The sequence below is a fragment of the Syngnathus scovelli genome, chromosome 19 (genome assembly GCF_024217435.2).
Source record: "Syngnathus scovelli strain Florida chromosome 19, RoL_Ssco_1.2, whole genome shotgun sequence".
In the NCBI taxonomy this organism is placed as follows: Eukaryota; Metazoa; Chordata; class Actinopteri; order Syngnathiformes; family Syngnathidae; genus Syngnathus; species Syngnathus scovelli.
Window position 1 is genome coordinate 4,337,149 of NC_090865.1, and position 18,675 is coordinate 4,355,823.

The 18,675-nt window shown below is 41.6% G+C and overlaps 1 long non-coding RNA gene across 2 annotated transcripts; it reads right to left on the reverse strand.

Moving 5' to 3' along the window:
• Positions 1–1,403: 1,403 nt before the first annotated feature.
• Positions 1,404–13,980, reverse strand: LOC125987096 (uncharacterized). Of its 2 annotated transcripts, none has more exons than XR_007487886.1 (3): positions 13,952–13,980; positions 11,799–11,919; positions 1,404–1,900 (listed from the first exon to the last, which is right to left on the reverse strand). It is a non-coding gene; the product is annotated as an uncharacterized lncRNA (long non-coding RNA). The 2 variants fall into 2 exon arrangements; XR_007487885.2 differs by lacking the exon at positions 1,404–1,900 and adding an exon at positions 9,124–9,242.
• Positions 13,981–18,675: the final 4,695 nt, after the last annotated feature.

Here is an 18,675-nt window from a genome sequence, read left to right on the forward strand (position 1 = left end):
TGATCGGAATCACAATAGTCTCGCATCTTTCTCCTACTCGGACGACCATCACGCATACCAGCACATACATCTCTTCCTCCCACGCACACACACGCCAATATGGCCACGGTATGTAAACATGTTTCCACTGCAGCTAACTTCCATCAGGCATCATAAATCACAACAACACCTCGACTAATCATGCGCATATGCATTTCGTCACACAGGCTCACAAAAAAATCAGTGGCACTTTTTCTATCCTCAGACCAGTCAAGCTGGCAAAGCGTTCCCCAAGTTGTTACCTTGGCAACCCTTAAGAATATTCCCCGGTGGCCATAACAACCAATGATGCACATCCGGTATGGTTGGCGGATTTTTATTTAGATGCCTTGCCAGGGGGTCGGGGAGCTTGTGCGATGTCATTTATTTGTACGCTCGTGCACGGCGTGATGGGAAAGAAAATTAATTCTTGGTTTGTTATTCGGCCTGGGTTGTTTTTTTAAAAATGTCGCGCATACATGTGCACGACCCGCCGTGTATGATGCTGAGAGTCTTTGACAGCCATATAAATAATCTATAAACTCAATCTCCCGTTGGTGTGAGCTTTTTTTTTTCGCCAGCATCCCCTCCGAGCAAGCTTCCGTCCACTGTCATGCTCTGTGGTCGACATGGCAACACGCATCAGCGTATACATCATCTGACCACTTGTGATGGACGCCTGCTACAACTCAGGAAGTCGACACACCTGAGGTGCTTATAAGAAAAAACTCTGAGTGAATGAAAACGCGCCATATCGCTTTTTGGAGGGAGCATCAAGTGAGGGAAAATTTCACACAGCCTTCCTCTTCAGTGAGTCATTTTGCAGGAGCAGGATCAAACTGTGCCTCTTTGGCAGTTATTACAAGCTGACAAAAACAATAAAAGCATGAATAGCAGGGGGGTTAAATCAAATTAAATTTGATTAAATTAAATTAAATTCCAGGTAAATGCAATTACGTGGATCAAATTCAGGTCAAACCTAGTTAGAATTTCTGTTGACTCTTTTTATAAACTTTGTGGATCCGATTTTATTTGTCATAAAAAAGATATATATTTATTTAGGTTAGAGAATATTACATTTATGAATTGTATTAATTAGGAGAAAAGTCAGGTCAATTTTAGTTTTTAACACAAAATTAATAGATTTTCTTTTCCCTCAGATTTTTGTTTGGATTTGTGTGGAATCATTTTAAAAATAAGACTTTTTTGTTCGGATTTATGTGGAATAATGTTAAAAATAATAGTTTTTTTCCCTCAGATTTTTGTTTGGATTTTTGTGTAACCATATTAAAAATACAACAAAAAAAATCCAGTGTGATGTGACACGTAAAAAAATCTGCTGAGATTAAAATCTTCATTCTTCAAGAATTAGCAATAAATGGACTGTAATAGAAATGATTCTAGCAAAATTTATTCTGATTGCCAGATATTTCTTGGCAGAGTACCGAAACGCTATTAAATAGCTTTTCAGTGTGCATTGAGCGGCATTTAACTCCACAATCCATTGAGAGCGTAATTGAAGTTGGTCCATTCGATCCGAACGTTTGCTCTTTTTGACGCCATGAAAAGAGACATGTGGAGTGAGTGTCTGCCTGGCCCGTGAAAGCAGTTCAATTGCAGCACTTTTGACTAGCGGCAGCCCTCTAATTACATCACCAAACCCAAAACGGCAAAATACAAATTAAATTACAAGAAACAAATGATGAGACTATGTTGATAAAAGAGGCAAAGATCACAAAATTACAGCTGAGAGGGTCGAGTGGACGTGATGAGAGGAAGACGGAGATCTACGCTTGAGCAAGCGATGCTGTGTTGCTATGGTAGCGATGTCTCTCCGGTCTCCGTGGCAACGGCTGAATCCTATTGCAGCTCGACTTTGCCCCTGGGCGAGAGTGTTAGAGTGAGGGAAACGGGAGGGGTGGGGGTGAGATGGGGGAGAAGAAAAACAGTAACAGACTGGCCGTGAGTTTAGCCCCGAGCGTTTGGGCTGACCTGGAAAATGTTGGGCGTGAGCTCATTCTCCCTCTCTTTGTCTCGCCCATTTAATCTCACCCTCGCACCATTCCTTGTCAATCGTGAGTTGTCGCAAGGCACTTTAAAGCCTCGGTGAATTACACTCGTAGAATTCCAGCTGCTTTTACACGTCAGCATTAGCGCCGAGCGATATCACAACCACGTTACTCAATCTAAAAGTCGCCGTGGCAATTTTCAAAGGTGATATCGACGCATGATTTATGGAAGCTCTGAAAAAATGTAAGCGCTCATGTTAGGGTTTAGGGGGGGGTAAAAAATGCAGAGTAGTGTTAGGAAAGCCGTAATCCATGTTCTCTTTTTGCAGATGAGTGTGACAACATCCTATCAATCCAAAAACCTCCCTCCACTGATTAAACACACACCCACTCCCGCCGCTCACACACACCGCCCCGACATGTTTATCTGTTTGTGTGTTTATTTGTTTCTGCCCAGGCTCCAGCCCATTTACAGAGCATAAGTAGCCCTATTAGCGGGCCAACTAGCCAAGAAAACAGATGATCCGCTCCGACAGAGCTCCTATTGTTACGGCCAACGTTAAACAATGGCGGCCTTTCTCCGTGCCACAGTGCTCGATTCAACGACGCCTTCAGCTGCGGCTCGCTACTCTATAAGCCGCAACCTCGAGGGGGGGGGCATGACATTGTAGGCGCACAATTGTTGGACGTTTGATTTATGAGCATGTTACGGCATTATGGGTTTTCACTTCATAAGCTTTGATGGCTTCTTACTTTACAGCCATATTAGATCTCGTTTTTTGCTGTAATGTTGATCATGTTTAAAGATGTGGGCGGTTATTCTTCTGGCTGATGTGTTGTTGTTTTTTATCCTAATACGTTATATGTCTGCTGTTTGAGTTTTATCTACCGTATTTTCCGGACTATAAGGCGCACCTAAAAACCTAAAATGTTCTCAAAAGCCGAGAGTGCGCCTTATAGTCCGGTGCGCCTTATATATGGACCAAATTCCTAAATTTCAACTGGCCCGAGTCATTGTGTCATGAAATCAATCATAAGTGGCCCGCTGAAGACTATGAATCATGAATCAAAAAGACTATGGATCATTATTTTGTGATTATAAAGTCATTTGTTGTGTCTGAAGTTGAAATAAAAAAGATAAAATGGAGAATGATTTGATTTGGATTAAAAATCTGACATGATGCATTAATGGTGCGCCTTATATAAGGACAAAGTTTTCTAATGGGCCACACATTGAAGGTGCGCCTTATAGTCCGGTGCGCCTTATAGTCCAGAAAATACGGTATTTGAGAATGGATAAATGGAAAATTGCTGCAAGGAGTAAATTGAGAACAAATTCAACGTGTCCCAATACTTTTGTCGACTTTTTGAATAAACACAAACAAGCCAAGCTAGTCCAAGTTGCGCTGCCAAATATCAAAGCTAATGTTTATCCACTGATCCACAGTCTAACACCTGTAAGAGATTAAAATCCTCAAGGCTCGTCTTAATTCCCAGTAATCTGAGACGATTGCGGCTGCTAGCGTGTGACGTCAGGATTTGAACGCGGCGCCGATCAACACCACCGACCCGCTAATAGATTACCCAATTCCATGCAAATCCTCACACATCCGACGTATGCTAAATATTTTTCCTTGTCACTCAAGCACGACCGAGTTGTTGGAAATAATAAGCAGCCGCAAAATTTGGTTACATTTATTTTTTAAGCTTTTCCAGAATGACTAAACATGAAACAAACATTTTCACTTTCTTGCTATTGTGAAATAAAGAATGTGACTTAATGACAACCGTCTGTTGTTATTGGATTTGTGGACTTTCTATCAACAACTTTTTTTTTTTACATTTCGTAAATTCCCGAACAGAGAGTCGTAAAACAGCAGGGCAGTGTGTGACTCGCACAAGAGTTGTTTGTGCCTTCCCTTTAAGAGAGATTTGCCGCTTTTGTTGTGTGTAGAAGCGGCTCCAATAAAATTACAGAGGCCTTGTCCGTGGTAATGAAAGTGGCTTTTGAGAGCGGTTCGGTTGGACTAACACTGTAATTCCGGGTCAGGAAGACAAAAAACACACAAGTAAAGTCATTGTTGCTTTTGCTCTTTTGGATCCTGGGGCACTTTTGTTGTCTATAAACAAACGCTGGGAGGGGATTTTTTGGGCCGGGTTACTCGTTTGACCCCCTCCACTTTTGAAATGAGTTGAGCGAGAAGTGGGGAAACTCCAGAGTAGAGTTGTAGAGTTAAATAAATATTGACATTTTATTACTCAATTACTGGCATGAAAAAAGGTGCCGACTTTTATTTGTACTCATACTTGTGACCAGACGTAACTGACGAGTTGTTTTGGTAAAATTATGACACGATTGAGGAAGCCTATGAGAACATCTGAAGTTTATTGGAGCTTAATCAGCATTTGTGTGCTAACTTTGGTGAAATGGACCAGCCGTTCGAGAAAATGTCCGGATTTCCCGATGGCCATTATACTGATTACGGAAGAGGGTGTGCACACTTTTGCAACCATAGTTTTGCTCTCTCCTTTCATTACAAAAAGATGTGTTGAAATGTTGTAATCACTGGTTTCCATTAAAAATAAATACAATTCCGTCGGAATGTTTGATGCCTGTACAAAAACATTCGAGCCGTACTTGTCGACCGACCGCACGTGCAGCGAGGGAGGCGGGCACGATTTCAGCTTCCATTTTCAGACTTAGAATCTGAATGTTTAATCATTTCAAGCTCTTTGCTGGGAACTTGCATGAATTTTTCACAGTGTGGAGGAGGGCATAAAAGGCAGGCAAGCAAGAAGCCTCGTCGCCGAGAGCACTTGTTGGGATCTTTGGTGTTTTTAATGCTATAGCTTATCGCCATGCCAATATACATTTCAAAATGTCGAGTTTCTCGGACAAAAAAAATAAGTGCAGCATTCCTGTTTTGCATGACTTTGCCAGAAGCAATGTGCTCTATTAGATCTTTCGACAAGACCCGGGAGCAGCGCTGTGCATCAAAACAGCTGTCAACAGTTTTGCCTTGACACAGAGAATTTGTGTAGGGTAAGAAAAAGAATGTGGCGAGAAAGCGCCTTATCATTTCCAAATACATACAGACATGTGCAAACATAATTACATTTGCAGGGACTTGCACTGCTAAACCCTCGTTGAACTTCGTGCAGCTAGCAACTTCTAATCAACAAGCCTCTTGATTCAAAACGGCAAAACTCGGATTTGAATTCACTACACACACATACCATGTGACTGCACTAAACGATTAGTTGGGGAAGGGGAGGGGCATGGTGAATTAAAATCTTTTTTTTTTTTAACCAGACTGGTGCTCATATTGGGTATTTATGACCTTTACTGCAATTTACTAGTACCTGGCGTGAGTTTTGCATCGATGTGATTTAGCGGCCTGTCAAAAAACTGTAATGCGAATATGAGAAAGAGTCTGAAAAGTGCTGAGCCAGCGAAACAGTTTGGAAAAGTATATAGGCACGAAAAGTGTGTTCACGCCAGGAAGTTGGGTTCCTGTATCGACATTTGTATATTTCAGCTTGGCCATTAAAATGAAGCAATAGAGATAAACACACTTTTCGGTTAGTATCATTAAAATTAGTTTGGGGAGTAGTAGTAATGTATTTTACCGCTGACAGGGGCGGAGCTAAGTGGCAAGGGGGGCGGGGGGGTAATTTAGTTTACCCGTCTACTGTATTATTTTTGGCTCGCGGTGTCGTTGACAATTATCATTTTGCTACCATGTGTCGAATCCAACTTGCCAAATTGCCTCTTGCACTCTCGGGGGGGATACTGTTGCCATGGATACCATCATTTTCTTTGGACATTGATTCAAGGTGAGAAGTGCTGTGGGCTAAAGGGTGGGAGGGAGCTTGTGTTTACTGACACCTAGCAGCCCACCACAAAGATGGGAATGGATACAAACAGAGATGTCTATTTACACCACTCGTGTGCTTTTAATGCATTATATAATTTTTTCCTTAAAATTGATCTGGCCACACCTATCTGTTTTTGTTTCTGTTCATTACTCAGCGTTTCCACTCCTCTCACATATGGCAAGTCAGACATTCTCCGCTCAACCTTTAGCCCCTTCTTCTCCCGTCCAGATCTCTCCTCGCTAATCTCAGTGGGAAGCTCTGAAATTAACCCGCCTGTTCCAATCAAGTGCAGCAAGATTCCGCCCTCTTGTGTGACCCCCATCACACGCACAGCAATGAGATGTCCATGTCGCACACCATCCTGGCATTAATGAAGGGAAAATCTCCCTTTTTTTTTTTTTTTTTTTTTAATCAGGAACGTATGGTGTTCATGACAGAATGGCGAAAGAATCGAATCAGTCCAAAAAAGAACATTTGCATGAAAGGTTAGGATCTGCCCCTGCATTAATAAAACCCATCGAATAGCTGATTGAGTAATATTGACGTCTGAAAGTGGAGTCCCTTCAACCGTTCAGCTCCACAAAACACAAAGCTCAAAAAGTCAATAGAGGTTTTCATATGAGCCAAAATGCACGATGGAGTATTTGCCCGGACGAGGAGCTATGTCAACACACGGCAGTTGCCATGGAGACAACAGACTGGCTTTTTCCCAGTGACCCAATTTGCGCTTGTTGCCGTGGCATTGAAGTCCGACAAGAGCCCTCAGCATCCACTTTTACCTCGCCGTTCGAACGCTACCCCTTTCATGATTTGAGTCAAAGCTGCATAAAAACACGAATTTAATTGAGCATACATTGCATCAGCCACTCTTAAGACACACTGTGACCAAATGTTTTCATACGAAAATAATTTGTAACGTCTCCGCCGGTTGTTAAGTGAAGTTCTAAGGCTTCTTTTGTATAAGTCCAAATGAGCAACTTGTCACGTTGACAACATCGAGTTGCATCCAATGTACACGCATCAATCGAAACGATCCTCCCCCGATGTCTTGTGACACCATAAACATAATAGTCGGCCTTAAGGCGATCACCTTCCTTAGAACACAGTACATGCTTGTAAAAAAATCTTTCTGGAAATTAAGATCAATCAAAAGTGTCTTCACAAAGTAGCCTACCCCGCCTAAAGCACCCCAAGATGTTTTTAAATTGGATTAATCAGCTGACAGATTCACACCAAGGGTTTTTCCCCTTACAAATAAATTTAGATTGTCCTTAAAGAGCGAAAAACCCAAAAAATAAATAAAATAAGAATAGATACTCCTAAGGCGTATTTCCTTCCACAGATGGTACAAAAGACCTCTGGCTAGTTTTTTCTAAAGGGATCTTTGCTTGCTTTTCATCCACATTCCCATCTTTGCTTTGATTTAGACGTTTGGTCACAAGTTGGAGCGTAACTCATTATCATCTTAAAATATCTTGGAGTGTTTCAGTTTATTCGGCATTGTCAAACACCTAAGAAGAAACTTAAGGTTGGACTGGTCACATGACCTGACTTAAGATCTAAACATGAAGACTGGCGTTAAAGTTCCTGGAAATGTTTTTTCCCGAAGTGGTTTGGATTGGCGGACAATGTGAGCTACTGTACATTTGAATTTGCAGCTCTGATCTAATGAGGTCATCTGTCAACGCCATTGATGGATTATTATTACTTCCACATGTTGATAAATAACTCATATTATTCCCTCAATACAGTCGAATGTTTTTTTTTTTTAGATGGATCGGAACCAAAAGGAAACAAATTAAGCAAAAAAATGTGTTTCAGCATTAAGATTTAAGAATGAAAGTTGTTTTTTTAGGGCATGGCCCAGATAAATTAGCCTAAATAACAACATTCAAGAAAACTCCTGGAAATCTTAAGCTTGTTTATCCCGCCTTTGGCAAAGTTACAGGTGCTCAATTCTTTCTGTGTGCACTGATCCTCACATTTTTCCAGAAACAAAATGACCTTTTTGTGTGCATCAACTGGAATGTGAAAAATCTATATAACAAAAGTGCATATGTCAGGGGAGTATGAGCAACATGTCTGACAAATCATGTTAAAATTCTTAAACCTCGCCAAATCGAACCCTTGTGCTCTTCTTTAAGGTAATTTAATCAAGTCGGTCTGCTTCATAGGTGGAATTCTTTCTCCTCTGGCAAAAAAAAAAAAAAAAACGTCTCATGTCTTATTTAACAATTTTTCCCCCCCATCAAGTCTTGTTTCCATGTTTGATATGTTTCTCTACAAACCATTCATAGGTTAGATTTAACACCTTATTTATTTTTTTACGAAAGTTGCTGTAGGATCAACTTTTTGAAAAAAAAAAAAACTAAAAATGGTGATAATAAACAACATGACAAATATTTCTCCGGGCAAGCATCCTCGACATTGTGAAGACAAAGTGAGCCGTGTGCACGGTGAACAAAACAACCAACACACAGGGAGAATGAAACTTTTTTTTTTTTTTTTAGGATCCTGAAGGGAGCAACATTTTCCGTGAAGAATGAAGAAGCCTTAAGCACTCGAAGGCAGTAAATTAAAATCCTCCTGTTACACCCACAGGAATTTTTGGGATACTGAGATTGCTTTTTGAGTTAGATAGCATCACATAATTGGATTGCTCTGTCTTTTTTTGTTTGCTTACTTAATGTCCATGCAGGGCGGGGTGGATTTATCATTTTCAAATGTTTCATCAAAAAATCCTTTTGAATGGGGTGTGTATAAAAATCTGCATTGATTGCCTTTTTTTCTTTTCCCCAGGAATCTTCCACACAAAAAGTCACATGCATAAACGCTGAATAAATCAAAAGAGGAAGACCCGACTGAATGTACACCAAAGCCCAGGAGAGGTTTCATCCTCGGGATACGTGAGCGCCATTTGAAATGCTGCATCCACACACACGCTCACACACACACTACATCCGCCTGCATACGTGAGCGCCATGCCGAATTCATGACGGTTGTCATGGTGCCCACATAGCAACTGGCTGTACATGTAGCGGCTGCTGCCTCCGAGATGATGCAGAGTGAGGGTGGGGGTCGAGGTGCAAGAGAGGTCGGAAAATAATAGAGAGAAATCCAAACAGTCATTTTTTTTAATTCAGCTATTTGGCTTAATTAAAATGTAAACATGAGCTCTATGGATATAGCTACACACTTCTTCAAAATTCCAACCTCCCCCCCCCCCCCTTGGGTTGGTCTTGTGAGTGCCTGCCTGCAGAATACTTCATTGCTAATAGATGCGCCAAGTCGTTATTTTGGGAGGCGAATCAAAACGACCGCAGCTTCACGCATCACCTGGCAAAGATAGAGGAAGGGAGGAAAAAAAAAAAAGGAAGAGTACAAACAGAGAAGTACACAAAAGATGCCGAGCTGGCTACCCGCGGCTCTACTTCATACTACGCAATCATGAAGAGGCACACAACTCGAGGGGGGGTGGGGGGGCGGGGGTACAAGTCGCTCTCTCACAGAGACACACAGGCTCTTATGCATGAATATTTCAGTTTGCTTGAAAACGCAATAGCCCCCCCCCCCCTCCCAAAACTAACCCGGGTGAAGAAACGCTCTATAAATGATAAAGGGAGAGTAGCAACCAATGGGGGGTGGGAAAGAGGAAGAGGGGGGGTGCAAATAGAGAGTGGAGATACAGCGTCTGACAGCCTGGAAACTCATCAGGCAGAATAAAAGTGGAGGGTGGGAGAGGACACGAAGAGAAAGAGAGTCATCAGGGTGGAGTGACAGCTCGGCTGCAGTAAAAAAAAAAAAGAAAAATGACGATTCGTATTCTGCTGCCTCATCTTGCATTTAAAAAGAATTCTCAGATGATTTGGGTTTATTTTTGGCGCCTTCCCAAGTGAGCAAACATGTGGCAACCATTGTACTGTGATTGAGTGGTTATGGTACAAACGCGAAGCTTGGAGACAAATTTCATTTTATCGTTTGGGATTATTTACTCGCACCTTGCTACCTCACCACAAAGCAAATGTTTTAGCAGCTTTTGGAGAAGAGCAAGCGTGCCAGGGGCCCACACATGTAGGAGTCGATGATGCAAGCTCGTGAAACATGTGGTTGCGTGCGATAAACGGTTACCAAAAAAAAAAAAAAAAAAACAGCTCTTTCGCATCCGCAGCTGTGCCGACAATGAAATGACAAATGGTACATCACTGAGTGGAGTGCCGGACTCCACTCTATGTCGTCATTCTGCATTATTCACTTGACAAGGTCAAAGTTCAAACAGACCAGAGTGGCATCCAATGAACCCTCTGAACTCTAATGGTTGAACAATTTGGATTTCAACCAATCAAACAGAATGGAAAAAACGTTGTGTGACTTTTTTTTTCCATATGCATACAGTCTCGGTCGTGATTGCGTAACTTCTCAACACATGCACGCCCAAACGTGATGGGGAGAACTTTACACCTTCCACCCTGCTGCATCTCTCGCTCCATTTACACTCATCGGGAGATAATGACATCATTAGCACACATTAGCATGTCCCTGTTATCTTCCGTTCGTGGCCCCAGAGTGCAGATGTGTGTCTGTATGTGAGATACTACCGGGAGCCCGGGTGCGAATGGAAACATTTTCAATCGCCGTCTGTCAGCGAGGTTAGCGAACAAGTTTACACGTTTGTCGCAAATGCTACGCAGCCTCCAGTACTTGCTAACAACACTCATTATAGGGGATGTTTCGTATACATGTGGGGTTACATTATTAGGCGCACCAGACTATAAGGCGCACCATGAATGCATCATGTCAGATTTTTAATCCAAATCAAATCATTCTCCATTTTATCTTTTTTATTTCAACTTCAGACGCAACAAATTACTTTATAATCACAAAATAATGATCCATAGTCTTTTTGATTCATGATTCATAGTCTTCAGCAGGCCACTTATGATTGATTTCATGACACAATGCTTCGGAACAGTTTAAATGTAGGAATTTGGTCCATATATAAGGCGCACTGGACTATAAGGCGCACTGTCAGCTTTTGAGACAATTTTAGGGTTTTAGGTGCGCCTTATAGCCCGGAAAATACGGTGTTTGTGTGCAAAATTTTATTCGCGTTCCTTTAAATATGGTTTAATATTATTGAAGGACTGCAAGTCTACCAAAAATTATGTCGTGCACTCACATTTTTTTTTTATTAGACCCAGTGTAAGCACAATTAAGACATATCTGCCATATGTGATTGGTGATATTGCAACTAAAAATGATCCATATTCAGTTTGGATAATCACAGATTTTTGTTCCCTAACTTTTATTCATTTTTTCAATTTTTCCTTTCATAGTTTGCTCCATTTTTTATCGATCAAGACGCCACTCACCAATGACGCATCCCCGGACTATAGCAATCATATTTTCTGACCAAAAATCTGATGTGATCCTCTTACTTTTATCTTTTTGGCCACGCCTAGTTGGACAACGTTGCACGGAAGCACCCCGAGCCATTTCGTCACCGTTGTAATTTTCACTTCAAGTGTTCGCGTTAACCAGGCTGACTGTGACTGTGTGCTCCGATGAAAGCTGTTTGCATTCACACCCCTCTAACGCTCTCTTCATGACCCCTTGACCGTTCCTCAAAAACCTCTGGCCGGGTCCTTCTTGGGGCGCGTCCCATCTTCGCAGCAGTGTGTGCCCGAGTTAAAGCCGCTTCGCGCTGCGTGACCTCGCCGTGCCTGCCTTAATCCTAATCAAGCATGTCTAGACCTCTTATTACCAGCCCGTAATCGGGGGGTAGAGCAAAGATGGGGCTGGGGGCCAAAAGGGAGTGTTGGATGGATATTACCAGTAGACGGGAGGATGCAAGGGAAAAAGTGGCCCGGAAAGTGACCCAGACACGAAACGCACCTGTTTACTCGCTCAGCAGTAGTCGAGTGATGAGGGTGGGGGAACAGATGTAGACACTGGATTAGACTGAGAATTTGGATCTTGGTGAAGTTGCCGTCTCTCGGGTGGGACATTTCCTTTCCTGCACAAAATAGGCTAGTCAAAGATTTGGAAATTTAAACCAGGCTAGAGATGTTAAGTCTGGGTGTCTTATAAGATGAATTTCTGATAATATGACAGACAGGTCATGTCTATTCCAACACCTAGATTGGAATGTTTTTCAGATGAAACATAATGATCAAATGGGAGCAGATCAAAATTCTGAATATTATGGAAATATTTTCAAGCTGCATGATAAAAAGGCCACATAAGATAAAAATAAGTACAGAATCTTTTTGATTCATGATTCATAGGCTTCAGCGGATTGATTTCATGACACAATGCTTCGGGCCAGTTTAAATTTGGAAAAAAGGTTGGAATTTGGTCCATATATAAGGCGCACCAGACTATAAGGCGCACTGTCGGCTTTTGAGAAAATTTTCGGTTTTTAGGTGTGCCTTATAGTCCGGAAAATACGGTAATAAAGCTCATCCAAATTGAGCAACCGGGTTGTTCCAGTTCTGCTGCAGTTAAATTTTTTTGTCAAATAAATAAATAAATGAGACTATAATTAAAAGAGTGGATGGCAAATCAGGTTAGCGGTGCCTCTGGTTGCAGATCAATTAAGCCTTAAGCAATTGAGATGAGCATCCACCTGCAGACACACAATTGTGGACGCCATTGCGTAGTTTTCGGTAAACGTGCAAGCTGACTCGAAGCCCGTCTCGTGAAACATTCATGCTCGCTCTCGTCACAATCTCGCTGGCTCCATTCCAAGCAACACTCCCACGTGCACTTTGCCTCGACTCTCTTCCCACTCTTACATTTGAGTTGCTGCTCTTTTCAACACACCAGTTTCTCACTTTTTGTAGTTGTTATTTATCTTCTACCTCTAATTAAACCGAGCTGGTAATCCCGATGAAATGTCACGTAAATTTTTCATCCTGGAGCGGTAACGTAATTAGCTTAGCTGCTACATATGTTCCACGTAAACATGTGTTTTATACCCATGTGGAATTAAACCGTGATGTTAACCAATATGGATTCAATATTTCAACTCCACGTTTTTATGAACAAAAGAGAAATACGGCGTTTACTCCTTCCCTCGTGTTAATTCTGATATATTTTCCCTTCCTTCGGGCCTCAAGCGACACTACCCTGCCAAATAAAGAGTCCTTGTGATTCCAGGAATGTTTATCACTGTCTGTATTGTGTAGCAACTCTGTGATAATGCTAAGAAGCATCCAGATTGCTCGAGGTGTTTACCTTACAGCCCCCCCCGCCCCTTAAAAAAAAAAAAACATTAACATTCTCTTCATTGTTGAAGAGGGAGACGCCGGGCTGCATCTCAATTGGTTTTCCATTGAGACAGTCGGGCGGTCAATTAGTTTATCAGATTCTAATACCGTCATTGATGTGGCTACTTTGGAAAGGCCGGGAACATTCGCAAGTACGGATAACTGCAGGCACAGGCGCAGGGAAGGGATAAACAAGAACTATTGATTGGGTATAATTTAAAGCTGTGGGTTTTATAATGACATTACGGGTCAGGAGCTAGTGTGAGCGCGTGTGTGTGTTTGTGTTAGTGAATGATGACTCATTATCTAGCCGTGCCAGGGGAATTTTGCGCTGATTGGGCGGTGATATAGAAAAGGGGCAAGAGATAGCGTCTGTGTGTTTGTATTTTAAATGAGGCGGCGGTAGACTCAATGGCCTCTTGTGTATGCGCTTCCACGAGTTGTAAGAAGAGAAAAGTTCTGAGCTGATGAAGAGGAGGAGAAGGGGATGCAAAGGATGATTGCGTGGCCGTGCATTGAATTCCAATCATTCCTGAATTTGACGGAAGATTTCGGAAATGGTAATCAGCCCTCTGTTGATCACATGGAGCATATGAGCGGTGATTTGGTTTTTAGATTTTATGGGGGGGTGAAAATGACAGAATTAACTCCCACTAAGTTTCTGTTTCTTTGCTATGACTAAACCGACTAAACTTGCGAAACATGACAGACAATGTTGCAAAAAATAAAAAGCAGAATTGAAAATCATTGCAACAAAAGGAAACTAAAAATACTCACCACAGAGATGCATGTCATCAAATGGCAGCGACAGAATCAAACTGGAAGTGAGGGAAAGGAGGGAACTATATAGAAACCAACTGATGGGACAATAAGGCACACCTGGACAAGCCACGAGTAGGTGGATCGAGTTGGTGATTGACGCAAGCGTGAACCTCAATAAACAGAAAAAACGTGAAATAATGTGGAATAAAATAAATAGAATCCAAACAAAGTAAAAAAAAAATAATAATACAATAAAATAAAATGAGATAAAATAAAATAAAGCAACTTTGATTAATCTCCCAATGCCTTTAGTATATATTCAACTATTTGACATATTGAATTTTATTTCCTGCACCCATTCAAGAGACTTTTTTAGATCCCAGATTTGCTTGCCTTGAAATGTTTTCCCAATACGCTGACACTATCTTCAACTGCTACCAGCAGATGTTCACCGCCGATATTCAGCATCATTAACCGTGTCAAATCGAACGCAGTCCGATTAGAATGAATCCGTTTTTTTTGTCCTGGGCAAGTTGGAGGCTACTGCAGCTCTCAGCAGCATTTAGATAATAGCACAGCAATGTCCGCTTTTAACAGTAGTAATAAAACACCTTTATAGATGCTTGGGAGGAAAGCAATTACAATATTGCAGCGTGCACAGTTCAGGTATAAAGCGTCATATATTCACCATGTGGAACAATACATGAGAATAAATCGATGAGCCTGCTCGGTTTTATTTGGCAACCTGGGCTGGATGTGTCATGGCCGCTTTTGAGAGCTCGCTTACTTATTATTCTCCCTTCCCTTGTTAACTGGGTAGATTAATCGATCATTAGGGAGCATGTATATATATAGATGACATGCGTGCGAATCATGACTGGCCCAAAGCCAGATTCCGGAATTACGACGTCGAATGGAGCGCCAACATTTGTCTGCCACTGGAGCCGCCATTTGCATGGAATTAGGTCAACACACACAACAGCCCTCCTTTTTTTTTTTTTGCTTTTCTCCGCCTTTGCTGACTCCCGACACATCTCGCTGTCTGCCTATCAATCCTTTTTACAGTAATTTATATAATAACACCCTCCCCTAGCGCTACGCTCGCTTCCCACCCTCTAAAAGGGACGACATAAAACGGCCACCATGGAATCATTTTGGGATTCTGCCACTGTGTTCGAACGACGCAGTGGAATAATTCCGCTTGGTGCATTTTAGATGTAGTCTGGAGCCAAATGGATTTTATTTTTCAAAGCCGTGCGGCCATCTTGCCATCGCTACATCCTGCTCTCTTTTCAGTCTCATCCTTGGGCACACGCAGGCTCGCCCCCCCCCCTCTTGCTCCATGTGCCAGCCCAGAGGGTGTGCTGGGAGGACACAACCAATGTTTGCGTGTTTATCGCTGACGATGCCAACGCTAGCCCCGCTACGCTCGCTTTCCAGGCTGGGCATATTTCAGCAAAGGGCCACTTGCTGCCCTTTCTCTTCTCGTCACCTCAACGCGACATGCAGAATGCACGCAATACAAAATGGCCGCAAAGCAAGCGATGCAAATTCGACGGCGTTCCTCGAAAAGCACCTGCCCGCGGCTTGTGCGACTCTGATTCGGGTTAGGTTGAGCATGATATGGTTGGATGAGTGACTTTTTTTGCATATTCAATAGCGGAATGGCTCTAAAGCTAAATAAGGTGAAGAGCAGATTTTGCAAATGAGTTCTCGGTTGCCTTACCTGAATAAATAAAGGTTAAATTAAATTGAACTCTGCTAAGCGTGAAGGCAAAATGTATTGTTTTAATTGACGTTTGTTTGTTGCTTAGGAGGATTACACAAAAACTAATTAACAGATTCCCATGAATATTTGTCAAAGTGGGAAACATGCCAAAGAAGCACTAATTACATTTTGGTGAAATAAAACTAAAAAAAAAAAAAAATACCATGTCTGTGTTTCATTTTTAACTTTAGTTAAAATGGCCGAGGTGTGTTTTCTCTGGTGAATTCCGTATAATTTATCAAATGGCATATTTTATGATAGATTATTCTCCTAATGTGACCTATAAAAGCAGGTTCAAAAAGGTTAACGAACTTTTACCAACTAGGTTCAATCTTACTCAATCATGCTTTTCCCAAAATAAATTTCCCAGATTTGCAGTCTGTGTCGACAAAAAAGTAATAGTGAAAGCAGTTTTAAGCTTCCTATACAGAAGCTACATGGCTTCCTCTTTCGTGAACACTCAGTGATTACCCCAAATGACACGAACCATTCCCGTGCTTAAATCATCATCGGCGGCCGACGAGAAACACAATGGTGAATGTGTAAAGTCCCGACAATAAGCGGATATAAAAAGGCCTTTTGCTTGTTAGGGGCGCAAAGGGACTTCTAAGTCCAGTTAAAAGGCCTTATTAATTTGCGTGTATCAGTCTGTGTCTGTTTCATGAGGCCAAGCGGAGCCACTGGCGACGCAGCTGCAAAGTAGTGGGTCAGTGTGCCATCAAGCCATTCATCAGCGTTTCTCCCCTCTGACTCACGCCCGTCCATTTATGCATCATACACTATATTTTGTCAAGTGGGCACTGCCGAGTGTTACTCACCAATGCTGAATGAGCCGGGACTTACAAAAAGGTAGTAAACTCAGGTTGATTGCAAACTATCTGAGCAAAAAGTGGTTTTCATTGAGAATCGTGGATTTGGATTTTGGAAAGGATGTTTTGAAACCGAGTCTTTTGATTGGATGGAAATAGGCGTAGTTATGACATCCAGTAATTCACTAAGCTTCTTTCCTGAACAGCATTTAATTATGAAGGATTTGCTAATAAACACGGCAAGTCGCTTAAGATACATAATACGTTGGGAATTAGCATTTTTAGCTATGAGCGGGAAACACTAAAAAAAAATTATATATTTTTTTAGCTCAAGTCGAATAAAATGAGCAGCTTTAGGTAACACGCTTACAGTCAATAATAATGTTAAGGTGATAGAAATAACTGAACACACATTTATTCTGTTTTACTTTCTATTTCTCGTAATTCCCCATCCCCTGTTGTCCTTTGACATTTTCGAAAGTGAAGGGGAGATGAGGAGGAGGAAGAAGAGGAAAGGGGAGGGGAGGGAGTGAATGTGTTGTTCAGCACTGCTGAATGTGCTCACATGTATGAAAGGAGAAGCATTTATTTTAGGACTCTTGCGTGGGTGTACACAGATTTGAAACACACACACACACCAATGCACATGCTCAGCAATGAGCCCTGACCTACCTTTTTATCAATCTTGTTTTGAAAGCAACTACCAAATGCTTTTCCTTTCTAGCTCCAAGACCTTTCCATCTAACTAAATTCCCTTACACACATTACAGAGCACATTGCACACAAAAATTTAGGTCACAAGAAAAGAGAGAAAAAAAAAAAAAGCACCTGAAGCTCGACAGGGAAGAGAAAGAAAGAAGATATTTTAAAAAAAGCTCTGAGCGACACGTCACACAATGAGCGTCTGCGTTGTTGTGTCATAGCGTGTCAGCGTTGCCACAACGTTATTATCCTGTAGAAGCCGTTGTCATGGCAATAAGGTCAAAGGCATGCTCATGAGTCAAAAGGGATTTATACTGGACTGACACCATTTCCAGCACTGCGTGTGCCTGGGGTGTGTGTGGGTGGGGGGGAGATGCACACGTGTGTTTACAGTAGCCATGGATTGTAATTAGACTAGTCGTTTCTTAGATCACTAATTCCCAAACCTATTTTTACTCTCTTTTAATTTATTTCCTATTTACTGACGACAAAATATTATATTAATTATATTATATTATATTATATTATATTATATTATATTATATTATATTATATTATATTATATCATATCATATCATATCATATTATATTATATTATATATTTCTTCTTATTTACGCTCGTTATCATATGTCAACATTCTGGCAATGTATTGTAAAGTTGAGTAATTTCCTGGAGAGGAACCACAAAATGTTACCATGTTCTTAAAAGGTCAAATTCAGGAAATTTTTGCATTACGCTGTAAAAGTACACAATGGCATATAAGCAGTACCCACACCGCCTCCCCGTAATAAAGAAAGAGGAAGTGGACAGAGGACGAATCTGGAAAATACCACAATTGGTTTTTATAATGCAACATTGGTGACTGTTGAAAAATTAGTCATTGGAAAGTCCCAAATATTTCCACTTATCGGTAAACCCTGAAAGTGAAATGAAACGTGAGCAACACAAAATAGTTGCTCCCTCGTTTGCAATTAAAATAATTTTCTAAGCCTAGCACCTTTCTGCTTCCTGCTTGACTTGTTTACCACAAACTCCCCGACCCCTTAACCCCAGGTCGCCGGGCAGATCAGAGCTCCATAGTCGTGATTATTTTTCTTGTTTCTGTCCAGCACGGACATCTGTCAGGTCCACCACGAGGCCATATGGGATCTATGACCACAGCAAGGCTGCTTTTGATTAGAATTGTGTTTATAATCCGAGCCGGGCTCTGTTTCCCCCCACAAAAATAATTAACTTCATCCCCTAAACATGACATTCCTGCTTTGTTTAGGGTGTCCACAAACATTGAGCTCTTTCATGGCACCCTTTTTTATTTCATACCCATAATCCTTTGTCTCCTCCGTCGCTTTTCCTCTTGGCTTCCCTTTTGTCAACCCCCGCCCACCCCGATGCTCATCCATAGCGAGATGAGACGCAGAACAATGGGCCCCTTTGGGAAACCGGGTTCACCCGTAGTATG